Source organism: Nuphar pumila, chromosome 2 (assembly GCF_984573655.1).
Source record: "Nuphar pumila chromosome 2, dmNupPumi1.hap1.1, whole genome shotgun sequence".
NCBI classification, from domain to species: domain Eukaryota; kingdom Viridiplantae; phylum Streptophyta; class Magnoliopsida; order Nymphaeales; family Nymphaeaceae; genus Nuphar; species Nuphar pumila.
In genome coordinates this window covers 93,983,717-94,002,117 of record NC_143250.1, presented here as the reverse complement: position 1 = coordinate 94,002,117, position 18,401 = coordinate 93,983,717, and the positions used below count along the sequence as shown (strand labels likewise).

At 39.2% G+C, this 18,401-nt stretch overlaps 1 pseudogene; it reads right to left on the bottom strand.

Annotated features, from left to right (window-relative positions):
* Positions 1–5,068, bottom strand: LOC149846179 (multiple organellar RNA editing factor 3, mitochondrial-like; annotated as a pseudogene).
* Positions 5,069–18,401: the final 13,333 nt, after the last annotated feature.

Sequence of the window (18,401 nt, the reverse complement as noted above, 5' to 3'; positions counted from 1 at the left end):
TTAACCACCAGCGATCCAACCGCATGGCTCATATACCCCTATCAAACAAGTAGCACTAATGAACAGCTAAACAAACATGTAACCTGAGAAACAGAAGGTCACAACAGTTTTGTCCAAAAACTACCATACATACCAGGCCTACATATCACTAATCACAATGATTTTTTCTGAAGACAACTGAAGAATGACAGATGTATGCAAACAGAAAAATGTTAAGATTAAAAAAAGCAGATCTCAAACTCAAAATTCATTTTTCCAGAACTCTCAATGCACAATATGTGTTCATACACCAAAGGTCGCTTATGTCAATGACGAAAAATTACACGGTGCATGAGGATCTGCCTAATGCCAAATTTGCATACGTCAACAGAATCAAAGGAAATTTTTGAGAAACCTACTACATGTTCAACATAACAAAACAACAACAAACAACAACAAACCTACTACATGTTCAACATAAGTGCTATGAAAATGAACGAAACTTGATTTGCAATGAATTTATGGAACTGTAACGTCAATATAAGATAAATCAACAGCTTGTGATGCCCATGGTCTATCCTCCTTTTGAAAAGGAACTGGCCTACTGAACTTAATATTCACAGTGATGGAAGTAGATCCTTTTCTATTCAGGTTCAACTTGGAAATTGAAAAGCAGAATGGCAAAATTCAGGAAAGGAGGGCTAAAAACTGTGATCTTTTATGATAAAGTATGAAAAATCAATTCATACACATACACATGCACATTCACGTGTTCATGTGTCCACTTGCATGCACATGCACACACGCGCACGTACACTGAACAAAGATGTTCAAAGTACATACTAGGTATGACAGCCACAAATGCAATCATTTGAGACTAATGAAACCATGGTAGGCTTAAGGAATATGGGAGGAAGGCATTCAAACGAAAGCAGTGACACAAATTCAGCCAATCTGAGAGTAAGAAGACCACAGTAGGCTGCAGACATATTGGAGACAGATAGATGTTCAAAGTATACACTGGCAGCGGCAGATATGAATGCAGCCATTTTTTTCCTTTTTGGGAAAGCCGCATGGCAGACGTGAAGCCCTATTTGTCACATGCAAGGCCTTGCCGACTGTCAAGTATTGCACAAAAAATCCCACGTCTGTGTTCGGGGCTTTGAATGAGCACCACGTATACAAGCACATGGGGCTCGTATTCCCGTGTATGTTGACATCACTAAGCATTGGAGTCTGGTGTAGTTGCAAAGACTTCAGTACCCTTTCTTGCTATTCTTCTCATAAAGTGATGGTTTGAGAAAATGACAAAAATGCCCTTCATTCAAAAAAGAAAAAACAAACAGTTCAAAAAAAGGACAAACATGTCCTCTATCCAGAAAGTCGAGGATGATGTTGACTCTTCAAAGTCTTCTTCTTCTTTCTCCGTAAAACACTGTAAAACCCTCTCTCTCTCTAGAGAAGAAATCAAGGGAGGCAAAGAGTTCTCCCTGGAGAAGGCCATGAACATCAACCCTCTCACTCTCTCTCCCTTCTCTCTACTTCTGTGCATATCCAACAGACGATCCTACATTGCTCAATCAAACACCGACTGACCTGCACACTGACTGTAGCATCGTTCAACTTGATGAGTTGTGGAGCTTGATTCATAGTTTTTGCCCTTACAGGATGGGGTTTGGGGGCTCCTCCCAGCGTGGGTAACATCATTCAACTTGATGAGTTGTGGAGCCTGATTTAGAGTTTTTGCCCTTACAGGAGGGGGGTTCGGGGGCTCCCCCCGGCGTGGATCTCGCTGCGCGGTCAGCGGGTGGGGGTCCAGGAGGGCCTCCCCTGGCGGGGGGGCTCGGGGGGCAGCGCCCTCCAGACCAATTTTTTTTGGGGCCTTCCAACAGCGATTTGTAGTATTATCAGGCTTTCCTATAATAATTTATAGTATTTTCGGGTCTTCAACGAGCCCCACAACGATTTATAGTGTTATCCGGCTTTTCAATAACGATTTGTAGTGTCTTTCGCAAATCGCTATAGCGATTTATAGTGTTTTTGGATCTCACTATAGCGATTTGTAGTGTCTTTCGTAAATCGCTATAGCGATTTATAATATTTTTGGATCTCACTATAGCGATTTGTAATGTCTCCCGCAAATCGCTATAGCGATTTATAGTGTTTTTGGATATCACTATAGCGATTTGTAGTGTCTTCCGCAAATTGCTATAGCGATTTATAGTGTTTTTGGATCTCACTATAGCGATTTGTAGTGTCTTCCACAAATCGCTATAGCGATTTATAGTGTTTTTGAATCTCACTATAACGATTTATAGTGTCTTCCGCAAATCACTATAGCGATTTGTAGTGTTATTCAGTAAGCAAATCGCTGTAAATCGCCACCCGAATTAGGATAAACTTTTTAGGGCCATATCTCCCTAACCGGATGTCATATTTCAAATCCGTAAAAAGTGGTGTCTTCGTTATTGAGTCTAGTTTATTCTTGTAAATTTTAAGCAATTTCTATTGTCATTTCATTTCCCATTTTAACTAAAAACCAGACCCTTATTATTTTATGTTATTTGAGTTGCACAACATCATTAACTAAAAACCTGACCCACGCTGGGAGGAGCCCCCAAACCCTTCAACTGTAAGGGCAAAAACTCTGAATCAGGCTCCACAATGAATCAAGTTGAACGATGCTACCCACGCTGGGAGGAACCTCCAAACCCTTCAACTGTAAGGGCAAAAACTCTGAATCAGGCTCCACAACGAATCAAGTTGAACGATGCTACCCACGTTGGGAGGAGCCCCCAAACCCTTCTCCTGTAAGGGCAAAAACTCTGAATCAGGCTCCACAACGAATCAAGTTGAACGATGCTACCCACGCTGGGAGGAGCCCCCAAACCCTTCTCCTGTAATGGCAAAAACTCTGAATCAGTCTCCACAACGAATCAAGTTGAACGATGCTACCCACGCTGGGAGGAGTCCCCAAACCCTTCTCCTGTAAGAGCAAAAACTCTAAATCAGGCTCCACAACGAATCAAGTTGAACGATGCTACCCACGCTGGGAGAATCCCCCAAACCCTTCTCCTGTAAGGGCAAAAACTCTAAATCAGGTTCCACAACGAATCAAGTTGAACGATGCTACCCACACTTGGAGGAGCCCCCAAACCCTTCTCCTGTAAGGGCAAAAACTCTAAATCAAGCTCAACAACTCATCAAGTTGAATGATGCTACCCACGCTGGGAGGAGCCCTCAGACCCCCCTTTCTGTAAGGGTAAAAACTCTGAATCAGACTCCACAACTCTTCAAGTTGAATTATGCTACTCACGCTGGGAGGAGCCCCCAGACCCCTCTCCTGTAAGGGTAAAAACTCTGAATCAGGATCTACAACTCATTTAGTTGAATGATGCTACCCACACTGGGATGGGCCCCCAAACCCTCCTCCTGTAAGGGTAAAAACTCTGAATCAGGCTCCACAACAGTCAATGTGCAGGTCAGTCGGTGCTTGATGGAGCAATGTAGGATCGTCTGTTGGATGTGCACAAAAGCAAAAATAGAAGGGAGAGAGAGAGTGAGAGGGTTGATGTTCATGACCTCCTTCAAGAGAGATTTCTTTCTCGGATAATCCTGCAGTGCAGAGACTGAGTCTTAAATAATCATCTTCGGGGCACTTAAGTGTTTACAACCACTCTTTTTCAAGAATCGTCATTTTTTTTGGCACAAATGGAGGAGAGGGTACTTAAGTCTTTGCAATCGCATCAAACTCCAATGCTAATTAATGCTGACAAACATGGGGATACGAGACGCACATGCTTACATACGTGGTGCTCTTTGGGACCCCGAACATGAGATGTAGCTAACTCCCCTGTTCGGGGGCCGGGGGGGGGGGGGGACATATAATCTGCTTCTATATCTAGGGCGTGGTCTAGTTCTAGTCTGCTGCCTCTCATGTATTTATATTGTGGTATATGGATAACTTTCCCATCAATAAAGAGGTCCCCTGTAGTAAATTTTGTTGGAGACTGTTCAGAGAATTTAATAAATTATAAAGATCATTTGCATGAGAGAGAGAACCTCCATAGTCTTTGTTGGGCACATTGAGATACGAATCCGGCAACGCCCACAGAACTCCCGGTAATCCTGAAGCAAAATAATCAAAACTCAAAACCCCATAAATAAATTCAAATTACAAAACGTGGATATCTTAGAAGTTCAAACAAAAATAAAAAGTACAACAGAAAATAGAATTGTGGTACCCCAAAACCCTAGAAAAAGCAGGAAAAAGAAGAGAAGCACTGAGCAAGCAATTACCGCGTTCGCAACTCCAAAAATCTACAAAGAAATTCAAATTCTAAAATGTGGGTATCCTAGAATTCAAACAAAAGCGGGAAATAACATCAGGAATCAAGATTGGTGACTCGCTGAATATTCAGGAAAGTTTCATAACCTAAAAAATTTACGAAGAAATTCATACTTTAAAATGTGGGTACCTTAGAAATTCAACCAAAAGAGGGAAATAACACCAAGAATCAAAATTGGCGACTCGCTGAATATTCAGGAAAAGTTTCATAGCTCCAAACATTACTAAGAAATTCAAATTCTAAAATGTGGGTATCCTAGAAAATCAAACAAAAGAGGGAAATAACACCAAGAATCAAAACTGGTGACTAGCTGAACTTTCAGGAAACGGAAAAAACGAACCTTTCACTTTGTACGAGAGCTCTTCAGAGATCAACCCACCGAATCCGGTATACGTCGTCGTGCAAACTGAGTAGATCTTTTTCTTCGCCTCCTCCTCGCTGTTCGACCCACGGATTAAAACCCAATTAATTCTGAAACCAAAGAAACCGAATAGAGGGGAAATGCAAGAAACTCAATACCTTCCGACGAGGGCGGCGATCATCTCGTCCTCAGAGGGCTTGGGGTTCTCCGGGAACTCCATGACATTGAGCCGTGCTCGTAGTCGCAGCCATCGAGAAGAATGGTCTCCTTGGGAGGCATGTTGCTCCAAATTCAGGGAAGGATCGTTCAACGGCGAGTACCCACCGGAGGAGGACGTGGTCTTATGCCTGGAGAAGAGGTTGAGAAAATGGACCCACATCCGACCGAATTGGACTCCATTTGTCCCCCTGGTGGTTCAAACCATAGCCACTTTGCTCTAACACCTGATCATTTAAAATTTTGCACTAATCAAGCTTGTAGCAGGTTGTTCACAACTTCACATAACTATTCTCAGTAAATGGGGACAATTCGAATAACTTCTGACACAAAGGAATGTAGCTTAGAGGGCGAACCAGTGTGGAAGAGAAAACACTATCCATTATGAAAAAGAAAAAGTATGGTGGAACAAGTAAATCCCCATTGTGGCCATTATTCCAAAAGGTGGGAAAAAAGTTGAAAAAAAGACAAAAGTATTTAGTAGTCTACTGCGTAAGAAACCCTTAATCGAAACTCTTTTTTACAGAATCCAACTCCATAGATGTATTCAACATGGCCAAAATAGTAGGAATAGCAATTTTGTAAATATTGAAAATTTGGTACATTGTAGGCTGTTGATTTTCATCTCCCGTGAAATCTTATCGGAATAACATGATCCAGACATTGATTTCTACTAACCCAAACATGTAGATCACATTTGGAAGATTAGATGTGCAAACAACATTAAAAAATAAAAAATAAAAAATATTACAGTTTTTTTCTAGGGGGTCCCTTACCCACAAAGGTAGCAAACATTAAACCAGAAAAAAAGATATGAAAAATATTAACCTACAAATCCTATGCTAAACACATATAATTACCACTAATCTTAGGGTGTTCAAGATAACCCATGACTGATTTATATTCCTATCTTTTGCTTGTGCAGTTGGTTTTCTGTTTTAGAACTAACTTGTTAGGTATGATCCCCTTATGGTTAGAAAGCTAACCATGATATGTTTTTCGGCCATTTTGCCAAATCTTCATCCTTTACATTTCCATTTGAGATAAGAAAGAATCAGAAAGAGTGGATGAATTATTCTCAGAATCAAGTTGTTCTTGTTCTTAACAATAATTGATATTGATTTCTAACTGTGAAAGAAGGAATATTTGGCTTGGTTGGTCCTCTTAGAAAATTTGACCATCTCCCAAAAATGTTTTAAAAAAGAATATGTAGTTTAGATGGCCCTCCAAGGAAACAGAAAAACTCATCCTCTATCTATATGAGTTGGGACTCGTTAAATAATGATGTGCATGAATTCCAACCCAGAGTCTATACATCATGAAGTTGGTCACTTTTTCTACTACCTACTGTACAGCAACAGATTTGATATTTTCTTATTTGATGTAATAAAATTGTGATTAAGCAACACTTTTGAGTCACCAAGAACTAAACCACAACCGGTTCTACAATGGTGTGAGCAAAAGCAAGACCTTCATGTCAAGTGGCTTGTGACAAAATCACTAGGCAGTCTGCTCACAAGGGATCCGCCTTCCTGGTTAGGAGTTGCATGGCTTGTCACATGTAGGGATGTAAACAGATTGGGTTTGGTTTGGATACCTGACTGAACCGAACCCGTTTACTCGGGTTTGGTAGGAAACTGCACAACCCATTAAGAATTGGATTCGAATGCTACAAAACCTGAAACCCAATTAAAACCCAACCTGATTAAGTGCAAATGTTGGGTTTTAAGATAGTCGGTTCTGGCTTTGGTTTTGTCTAATTTCATCCAAACCCGAATCCAAAATTGAACCTGATTCTGCCATATTTGATTAAGTAGGACTTAGCCAGAGTACGACCTGTTTACATCTCTAGTCACATGATAAGGGAAGACTATGGTTCAAAACTCATGGGGTCCATCCTTGCTGCAAGATTGAAGCTGGGTGTACCCCTTGTGGGTAAAGAGGATTTCAATGGTTTTTACCAACCTCAGACCTGCCAATGTGCCGTTGGTGATGGAAGAGTTTTCCCTTGACCTAGCCAAAAAAAACTTGCAAGTTCAAAACCCAATGGTACGTTGTGTAACTAGATAGGGTCTTCCTAACCCCAGCTTGCCTATCAAAAAAAAAAAAAGAAACAGAAAGCTTATCAGTATCACTCTTCTTATAAGACCCACGAAATATAATCAATTAAACCAAAGGCCATCAAGCCAAATTGCCCAGTCACTTCTCATGGTGTGAATTCAACTGGTTTGGGTCTTTGTTACCACAGTAAATATTCGAGCCTAGAATTTTATTCCAAGTGCTTTACTTTATGCTTCATCATAATTCAAAAGGACTACAGGATCAAGGAAAAAATGCATTAATCTTTTGATTCTTGATTTGAAAAGTTGCTGTCACTGCCATAACTAAACCACCATATTAAAAAAGTGAGCAAAAAAAAATTCTCAAATGTATACTTGAACAAAAATCTAACAAATTTCTGCAGGAAAAGAGTCTTCGTATTCACTTAATGCTACATGTAACAACGGTATTTTGCTTTCCATGCTTTTTTTAGTAGAGTAATAAAGATAACAAAAATATTCACGGAAGCAATATAGGATCTAACAAAAGCATAATCAAATCACAACACAAGGGTTTACGTGGTTCGATCAACACGACCTACATCCACGGGGCACGAAGAGAATAATCCACTATAATAAGAGTAGAGAGTATAATGTAGAGAGTACAACATCCAATAACTTTACCAAAGCTAAAGAGAATAACAACAAAGAAATCACAGAAAGAGAGGGATACAATATTACCTCCTAGGTGTACAACCCGAGTTAAAACCCACACAACAACTAACACCTCTATCTGAGGATCAATGCGTGGTGACAAACCTTCTTCCCTCCTCCTCTTCTCTCTACTCTCTCTCTCTTCTACTTCTTTTCTCTCTACACACTGCCACTCAACTCATAGCACTCTACTCTTGCTCACAGCCACTGCACCCCCTTTTATAGATGACATAGAGCCTTCTAGACTCATTTCAGAAACTGAAGGGGTTTTGGCCATTTCAACTTTTTCTGCATTAATGGAAAACAGTGAGTGGCTATTCCACTTCTCTACATCATTAATGGAGGGATAGAGCTGGCCCTTCAACTTCTTCTGAGTTAATCAGAAGTAATGAGTGACTATTCCACTTCCCCATATCATTAATGAGGGATAGGGATGGATCCAACAATCTTCCCCTCTAGCCCAATGGGTACTCCAATACATCTAATCAACTGGAGTCTATGTCGACCAACTGCCGACATGTATTTTGTTTCTTCATCGATAAGGCCTTTGTCAGCATATCTGCACCATTATCATTTATGGAGATCTTTGCAAGATGAAACAAATATTTCTCAAACACATCTCAAATCCAATGATACCTGATATCTATATGCTTTGATTTTGAGTGAAAACTTAGATTATGACGAGATGAATGACACTCTGACTGTCACAGTACACCAAGTACTTGTCTTGCCCAAAACCCAACTCCTTCAAGAATCTTTTCATCCACAGCATCTCTTTGCAAGCTTCTGTAAGAGCAATGTACTCTACCTCAGTAGTAGACAAAGCAATACACCTTTGCAATTTTGACTGCCATGACACAGCTCTCCATGCAAAAGTGAATGCAAAACCTGATGTGGACTTCCTTGTATCAATATCTCTAGTCATATTTGCATCTGTGTAACCTGTCAAGACAGGTGGTCCACCCTCAAAGCTTAAACAAACTTTGGATCTCTCTCTGAGATATCTAAAGATCCACTTTACTGCTGCCCAATGCTCTTTTCCTGGATTTGAAAGAAATCTGCTAGCAACACCTACTGCATATGCAATGTTTGGTCTTGTACATACCATCGTGTACAACAAGCTTCCGACTGTTGAAGCATAAGGAACTTTCTTTATTTTCTCTTTCTCCTCATCACTTGATGGACTCTACTTTGAGTTCAGCTTAAAGTGACCTGCAAAAGGAGAACCAACTAGCTTTGCATTGTTCATACTGAACCTGTCCAACACCTTCTCGATGTACTTCTCCTGTGATAACCATATCTTCTTGGTTTTTCTATCACGAGAGATCTGCATGCCCAATATTTCTTTTGTTGGGCTCATGTCCTTCATTACAAAGGTCTTACTCAGTTCCTTCTTGAGCCTGTCAATTATAGACATATCTTTTCCAATGATATGCATATCATCAACATATAATAAGAGAATAACAAAATTCTCATCAAACTATTTTATGTAGACACAATTATCTGAAGCTGATCTTTTGTATCCATTTTCAGCCATAAATGAATCAAATTTCTTGTACCACTGTCTTGGAGCTTGTTTCAGCCCATACAAGCTCTTTTTCAACCTGCAGACAAGATTTTCTTTACCTTTGACTTTGAAGCCTTCACTACAAGAAATTTATGGATTAGCGACGACCTCAATCCATCACTAATCTATCGCTAAACAGTTTAGCGATGGATTAGCGCCGGCTTAGCGACAGATAACTTCCATCATAAAATTATAGTCGCTAATTAGTGATAGAAACTATCTGTCACAAATTTTGTCATTAATTTGCGATGAATTAGCAAATGCTATGATTCATCGCAAGGTCGTCATTAATATACAGAGATTTTGGTTTTGCAATGGATTAAAATCCGTCGCTATTGTAGCGACGAACTTAGTGATGAATTAAAATCCATCGTAAAAACATTGGCCAATTCACATTTGCGATGAATTAATATCCATCCCTAATTCGTCGCTAAATTGGACGCCAATAGTAAATAGTGACAGAAAATATCCATCGCTAATCCGTCATAAACAAGAAAAAATTTTAAAAAAAAATTGTTTAAAACATAAATATCGAGAAAAAATTCTCGTGATACAATTTATATTTCTTGTGTATAAAAAACAAAGTACATATAAAAAATACATATAAAAAGCAACTAAAATAATTTATTGATCCACTATAATTTTTGCCAAGTTCTAATTATTTACAAGTGAACATTTATATTTTTGAAAGAATAAGAAGGTACAACAAATTCAACACATGAATCTAATCATTGCCAAGATTCTGTGCGTCATCTTCTTTATTATCTCGATCTGCCTCTTCAGCTCCTCTACGTCGATTATCTCCAGCAACCTACAAGCGAAAAGAAAGGTTAGTATTGATAAACAAAATATAATGAAATAAATTATATGCAATGCACCTAAGTTAATGCAATCAAAGTAACATAAAATCTAACGACATGCAATACATCATATGAAACTTTCATACCTGAGAGGCACCTACAGACAAAGTTTCCCTGTCCCAAAAAAAATTGCATAACTCATTACGAACAACGTCAGAAATTACTTCATGTAAATAGTCACGCATTGTGTCCTTAACGAGTTGACGTACACTATCCCAAGAATTAGGCGGGTCAGTCGGATGCTTGGAGCTGATGTTGATGGAAAAACTCTTTGAGCCATGACTGAAGGAAGCAACAACTGGTGAGGTGTTCATATTACTCCCAAACCCGAACACACGACCCTTTTTGGGTTCACCTGTTGCACTCACCCATGCTGCAGGATCAAAAGGTGGATGCTGAGTGGAGTCATCGCCATATTGCTCTACTATCTGTTGCTCATATGACTCCTACAAAGTAATGATTACAGTATGAATTAATAATTAAGAATTACAATGTTTATGATAACTTATATATTATAATATTTATTAATACAATAAATACATACCGTTGTCATTCTCGTCTTCTCTGATACGAACTCTCTCGTGGTCTTACATTTATGTGTTTCAACAAACACATCCTTTTATGGCACAATGCCTCCTTTTTTTGTTTCCTGCGAAATTAAACGATAAAAGAATTATTTAACATGTTTGCAACAATACCTATAAAATTGACAATATATAGATTAATGAGTTACCATTTTCTTCAGATGGCTCCCAAAAGTCTTAGATTTACTTGTGTGTAGATGGGCATTAGGCATTTTTGCTAGGTTTTGTGCAGCCTTCACTGAACGATTTCAAAATTCATGCCCCGCCCACTTGTCGCACATTGCATCCCAAACATTTGACCTGATAGTAGGAGGTCCATGGCCCTTCCACTGCAGTGGATCATCTATCCTGCCAGATGCTTTTCTTGCTGCAGTCTTCATATTATGCAACATGTTTGCAAATTGATTGACAACCACCTTCTGTCACACCTTCCTCGCATCCTGCTCATCCATCATAGTCGCGAAGTGATTCGAAGCCTATAAATATTTTCATAAAGTTAGTAGACATGACTATAACAAAAAATTAAATATGAAAGACATTAACTATGAGAAACGATTGTATACCATGAATGAGGACCACAATCTGTCCAACACCTTCTTTGGGTACTCTTTTCATTGAGCGACCGGTCCTGGTAGATGTTGAACTAGTAAATTTCTAATCTCTCGTATTACTTCTTGTGGCTCGAACCTTGCACTGCACATGAGTTGGTACATATTAATTATCAATATATAATATTTATAAGATACGTATAGGATAAGTGAAAATGAAATACTTATGATCGATTATCGATATACACTATTTGAATGAGTCTTCTTGTGTCAAACTAAGAAGACCCTGTATCCAGCATTGTCTCGTGACTTGTATGAACAACTGATGTAGGTGAGTCATGTGCAGGTGAAACATCATCTGTAGAAAAATGAGTTAGAAATTTACAGAATGCGCATTTAAACTAATCAAGTATACAATTAGTTAAATGATATACCTATCAAAGTAGCCCGTGAAGATGAAGGCTGAGACTGGCTACCACTAGGTGATCGACCACTGTAACCTCTACGAACCATATTCTAACAAATAAAAAATGTCATGCAATACATTCAAACATTGCAATACATTTTAATACATTCAAATAATTCAAATCATTCACATCAAATATTATAATACATTCAAATCATTCAAATATGTTACAATACATTCAAATCATAACTCTATACGTATCGAAGATACATTTTAACAAATAAAAAATGTCATGCAATATATTCAAACATTGCAATACCTTGAAATCATTGCAGTACATTTTAATACATTCAAATAATTCAAATCATTCACATCAAATATTGTAATACATTCAAACACGTTATAATACATTCAAATCATAACTCTATACGTATCGAAGATACATTCTAACAAATAAAAAATGTCATGCAATACATTCAAACATTGCAATACCTTCAAATCATTCAAATCATTGCAATATATTTCAATACATTCAAATAATTCAAATCATCCACATCAAATATTGCAATACATTCAAATCATTCAAACACGTTACAATACATTCAAATCACAACTCTATACGTATCGAAGATACATAATCAAAGAATAAAAAATGGCATGCAATATATTCAAACATTGCAATACCTTTAAATCATTGCAATACATTTCAATGCATTCAAATAATTCAAATCAATCACATCAAATAGAGGTTTGTATTACAAGATTTATTTCACTAGCTCGAGAATTCTTCCTCATCACTTGTTTGACGCTTCATACACAAGCTCGAAGAAAGGTTGTATGGAGTTACAAATACTGGCCAACACGAGTATAAAGTTGATCTACCCCCAAATGGATTAAACTCATCTGTACATAAACCGAGCCTAACATTTTTCACTTCCATTATGAAGTTCTGATGAGTACGATTAAAGTGCTTCCAAGCTTCCGCGTCAACAGAATGCGTGATCTTGTCTTCATCATGTTAAACTTTATTTGCATGTCATCTCATGTGGTTAGCTGTCCTCAAAGACATATACAATTGTTGCAATGTAGGGGTGAGAGGGAAATAGAGGAGCGACTTGTATGATACTTCTTTTGACCTCGTGCTACCATTGCCTCTTGTCTTTGGCTTGAACCGAGGATACCCACATGACGAGCATGATCTGCTATTTTCCTGGTCTTTGAAATACAACATGCAGTGATTTGGATAAGCATTAATCTTTTGATACCCCATACCTAGAGTGTTGACCATAACCTTCGCACGATAAAAATTTTATGGCAATTTCTCATCTTTGGGCAACATACTCTTCACAATAGAGCATAAACGGTCAAAACATGATTGACGCAAATTAAACTTGGACTTCAAATTCAGTAGTTGAAGAACTGCAGATAAGATAGTGTGACTCTCACAACCATTCCAAAGTGGCTCATCAGCATCTCTAAGTAAATCATAAAATCTACTAGCTGCATCGTTTGGTGCTTCTTTCTCTACTCCAGTTGTTACATCACAAGGACCCATAGCAGAACCCAGTTCTGGTCCTGCGACATCAAATATCAAATCCATATAAGAATTATCATGCACCACATCCACCTGTGCATCAAAATTGTTCCCAAAATTCTTTACCATGAAACGTCCAATTTTGATAATCACTCATAAAACCCTTTCTGTATAGGTGATGTCTAACACCATGAGGTTCTACAAATCAATTATTCTTACAAATCTTGCAGAGACACCTAATCCGACCTGTGGGATCCACTATACTGACACTTACCATTGCAAATTCAATAAAACTTTCAACACCATCAATATATTCAAGCAATACCTCATTGTCAACTATCCTACGGTACATCCATTCACGATTTGCAGTCATTTTGTTGTATAATGTTACAAATATTATCCTAATCAGTTAAAAGAGAATCATCAGAATGCTATGATAAAGAAAATATCAAATTTATCATGCATTCGTGGTAGATATAATGATTTGATATATATCACATATACACACACACATATATATATAATGTCATACAATCACAAAAACTATGATGCATGCATTGATAACTTAATATTTTCATATGCAAACTATTCATAACACAATACATTCATTTGAAGCATGTTTTCATGATACAATTTCACATGGAAGTCATAAAAAAATTGAAAGTAACTTCATGCAAGCATGGATACAATCACATCAAACATTGCAATACATTCAAATCATTCATATCAAAACAATGCCAAACATGTACCTGCAACAAACACACTCCAATATCCCGCTAACTACTACCATGACTAGCATGAAATCCGAACTCCAAAAATAAGAACACTTCTATTCTCATACATTAAAATGATGCTCAACATGATCTCTGAACTCCATCAAAGCAGTTCTAGATATCCACAACTAAGTGAGTGTGTAAACAGAAAAGTGTTACATCTTAAATAACATGTGATGTGCTTGCATCACTTACTCACCATAAGTATTACCCGATTTGCAATTTTCAAAGTCCTCGTGCAGTTTTTCTCTACCTTGTGAGGTTGCAACGCGCTCGAGTGTCTATGAGTGTAAATGATACGGGGCTCAGGCCGCGAAGTCAAAAGGCGGATGCTGCATAAAATTATAAAAGTGTGAAGACTTAGAAGGTTATAGCTATAATAAAGAACAGAAAGTGACACAGGTATGATCCCTGCTTGCCATTCTACTGATGGCCTCCAGTCGACCTCCCGGCAACCACACAGTGAGAGAGGGGGCAGGGGGCCACTGGCCTGGATTTGCTAGGAGGGAGGGTGCTGAGCACCCCCCCCCCCCCCCCCCACACACACACACACTCTCTCTTCCCCTCCTTCCTTCACTTTGTGTGAACATAATGGTCAGACTCCATTGTCCCTTCTCACAGGAGCCCCTCACCTCTCGCCCCCCTCATTTTTCTTCCTTCCTGATTTATGGCAGACCCACTTGCCGTGGGTCCTGCTTGTCCTCTGAGTCACCCTACTGAGCTGAGCTCGGTTTGAACCGAGCCCAGCCTGGTTCGCTTAGCTGAAGGGCTCAGTCTCCTCTGAGATAAGGCCCTCCGGCAACCACAGAGGGAGAAAGGGGGAGATGCGGCAGTGGGCCACCGACCTTCTACCAGCCTCCTGGCAACCACAGAGAGAGAGGGGAGGGCACGACAGGAGTTGCCGACCCTCCAACAACCCGAAAGAGAGAGAGTGGGGCGGGCCCTCCGGCAACCACAGAGAGAAAGGGGGGCGGGAGATGCAGCAGGGGTCGACAGAAGGAAGAAGAAGAAGAAGAAGAAGAAGAAGAAGAAGAAGAAGAAGAAGAAGAAGAAGAAGAAGAAGAAGAAGAAGAAGAAGAAGAAGAAGAAGAAGAAGAAGAAGAAGAAGAAGAAGAAGAAGAAGAAGATAGAGGGGTGGGGGGTCACCTGCGGTTGTCGGATGGGAGGTCGACGGGCGATGGCGGCGGGCGGGTAGGCGACAGGGGCTCGACAGGCGATGGGCAGACGACACCAGAAAAAGAAAGGGAAAAGGGGCTCATATTAGGGATTTACGAGAAATTTAGCGATGGATTAGCGATGGCCAAATTCTGTCGCATACTCCATTGCAACTTTGCGACAGTGTAGCGACAAAAAATTGTTGTTGCTGAGCCGTCACGCATTTATGACGGAGTTTGAGACAGAATTTAGCCATCGCTAACTCACGATGACATATTTTTCTCGCTAATTCCATAAATAATTTGAATGTTAGCGACAAATATTTTTCTCTCGCTAATCTATCGCAAATAGGCAACAAAAAAAATCCGTCGTAAATATCTGTAGCTAATTAGAGTTTTTCTTATAGTGCTTCTGGTTACTCCATATATATCTCCTCCTCCAAATCACCATGGAGGAAAGCAGTCTTCACATGTAGCTGCTCAATCTTCAAGTCTATGCTAGCAGCAATACCTAGAGCAACATGAATAAAAGATATTTTAATAACAGGAGAGAAAATCTCTTCAAAGTCAATAACTTACTTTTGACCAAAGCCTTTCACAACCAATCTAACTTTGTACGTTGGTTGAGAACATTGTTCTTGAGTCTTTAACCTGAAAACCCACCTGTTCTTCAAGGCCTTTCTGCCGTCTGGTAGTTCCACCAAGTCATAAGTGTGGTTCTTCTGTAATGCATCCATCTCATCATGCATAGCTATTAGCCACTGCTCTTTCTGCTCACACTTATGTGCTTCCTGGTAACTCTCTGGTTCACCTGCATCAGTAAGCATCACATACTCATGTAGAGAATACCTTATGAAATGTTGTGACTCTCTAGAAGATCTTGTCAATTGGGGTTCTGAAGGAGGTTGTTCTTCAACTTCTTTCTGTTCAACATGGCCTGCAGGTAAATCAACATCAACCTTTGCATCATCTTCCTGCACTGCTCTTCCTTCAACTTGTGCCATTGAAGGAGTAACTGGATCCAAGTGGATAGATCCACCTGCAGAAGTCTGAATTGGCACCTCTTTCTTGATATCTTCAAGTGTCTGGTCTTCAAATAATACCACATCTTTGGATCTGAATACCTTCTGCTTCTCTAGATCCCATAGTCTGTAGCCGAATTCAGCACCACCATATCCCAGAAAAATGCATTGCCTCATCTTATCATCAAGCTTGGACCTCTCCTCCTTGGGGAAACGTGCAAATGCTCTACATCCAAATACCCTCAGGTGCTTGTAGGACACATCCTTTCCTGACCATACCCTATCTGCAACATCATTTGCTAAGGCATGAGCGAGAGACAAGTTGATGACATCAACTATTGTCCTTAAAGCCTCGCCCCAGAATTCCTTTGGTAGCTTGGACTGTACAAGCATACACCTTATTCTTTTTGCAATTGTACGATTCATCCTTTCTGCAACTACATTATGCTGAGGGGTACCTAGAACTGTCAACTCATGGTGAATTCCATGAATTTTATAATATTCATGGAATAAACTTGTGTACTCGTCCCCATTATCTGACCTGATGCATTTCAATTGTTTTCCTGTTTTCCTCTTAACCATAGCATGAAATTGCTTGAATACATCAAGAACTTGATCCTTGGTTTTTAGAAGGTATGCCCAAACCTTCCTGGAGAAGTCATCTATAAAAGTAACAAAATAAAGTGCACCATTGAAAGTTTTCACATCAGTAAAACCATTAATAGTTTTTGTTCTCAGAGGACCACAAACATCAGTACAAACTCGCTCCGGAATAAGAGATTTTCTATGAAAAGTATTTCTAACAAAAGATACTCTATGTTGCTTACTAGCTAAGCAGTGAACACACAAGTTTAGATGTGTACCTTTTAACTCTGGAAGTTGCTCCCCCTTAGCAAGAATCTGCAAGCCCTTTTCACTCATGTGTCATAATCAACTGTACTACAAATCAATATAAGAGTCCTCAACTGTATTCAACTGTCTCTTAAATACCTTGCCTTACATCTTGTAAAGAGTACACCACCTCTTTCCTCTGGCCTGAACTAATGACCCACTGTTGAGTTTCCATTGTTCTTGGCTGAAAACACTGCTTCTGCCCTCTTCATCAAGCTTTCCTACTGAAAGCAAATTCAACCTTAAGTCTAGAACATGTCTGACATCCATGAGCACCAACATGTACTTAAGACTGGTCTGGAGATGAATATCTCCAATCCCTATAATTTCTGATGTTCCTGTGTTTCCATTCGGACAACACCAAAATTATCGGTCTGTATGTACTGAAATACTCTCTCCATGGTGTGGCATGGTACTAGGCTTCCATGTTTATGACCCAATTTGTATCCTGACACACATAGATACCTAGAATATTAGTAGTAGACAAAATCACAATCTCACCTTCAATTGTAGTTGTGGTATCTTCTTTGGTTTCTGATGATTCTGTCTCTTTCTCCTTTTTCTGGTTTTTCTTTGGCTCTTTGCACTGGCTCTGAAAGTGTCATTTCTTTCCATAATTGTAGCAAGTGATGTCCTTGCTTGACATGGACTTGCTTTTATATCTGTGGTCATTTTTTCTGTCCTTTGATCAACCCCTGCCTTTGGATGAACTCACCATCAATCCTTCACCAGAATCCTCATTCGGTGATGGTCTTCTCCTAATTTTATTTGAAATGAGGGTACCTGTGACCTCTTTCATATCCAATATTTTTTTCTCATAAATTATGGTTGTCACAAGATGCTCATAGGATTAGGACAATGAGGTTAGTAACAACAAAGCTTTATCCTCATCTTCAAGTTTAATATCTAAACTAAACATACCAACAATAATCTTATTAAATACGCTGAGATGGTCAAGAATGAGAGTACCTTCCTTCATACGAAGACTATAAAGATGTTTCTTGAGGTGTAACTTGTTGGATAAGTTTTTGGTCATATAAAGGCTCTCTAGTCGCAACCACAATCATGTCGTTGTCCTCTCTTCCATCACGTTATACATGACTTCATCTGATAGATACAACTCAATCACACCTCCGACCCTCAAGTCAAGATCATCCCATTTATCATTGGTCATGGTTTCTAGCTTATTCGCCTTCTCGACAAGGGCCTTGTGCAACCTTTGTTGTGCAAGTGGAGCCTTCACCCTTCTTTGCCATAAGGAGAAGTTTCATTTGCCATCAAACTTGGAGCTAACTAACTTAGAAGACATGACTTTCTATGAACCAACTTTGATACCACTTGTAGAGTAATGAAGATAACATAAATATTCGCGGAAGCAATATAGGATCTAACAAAGGCACAATC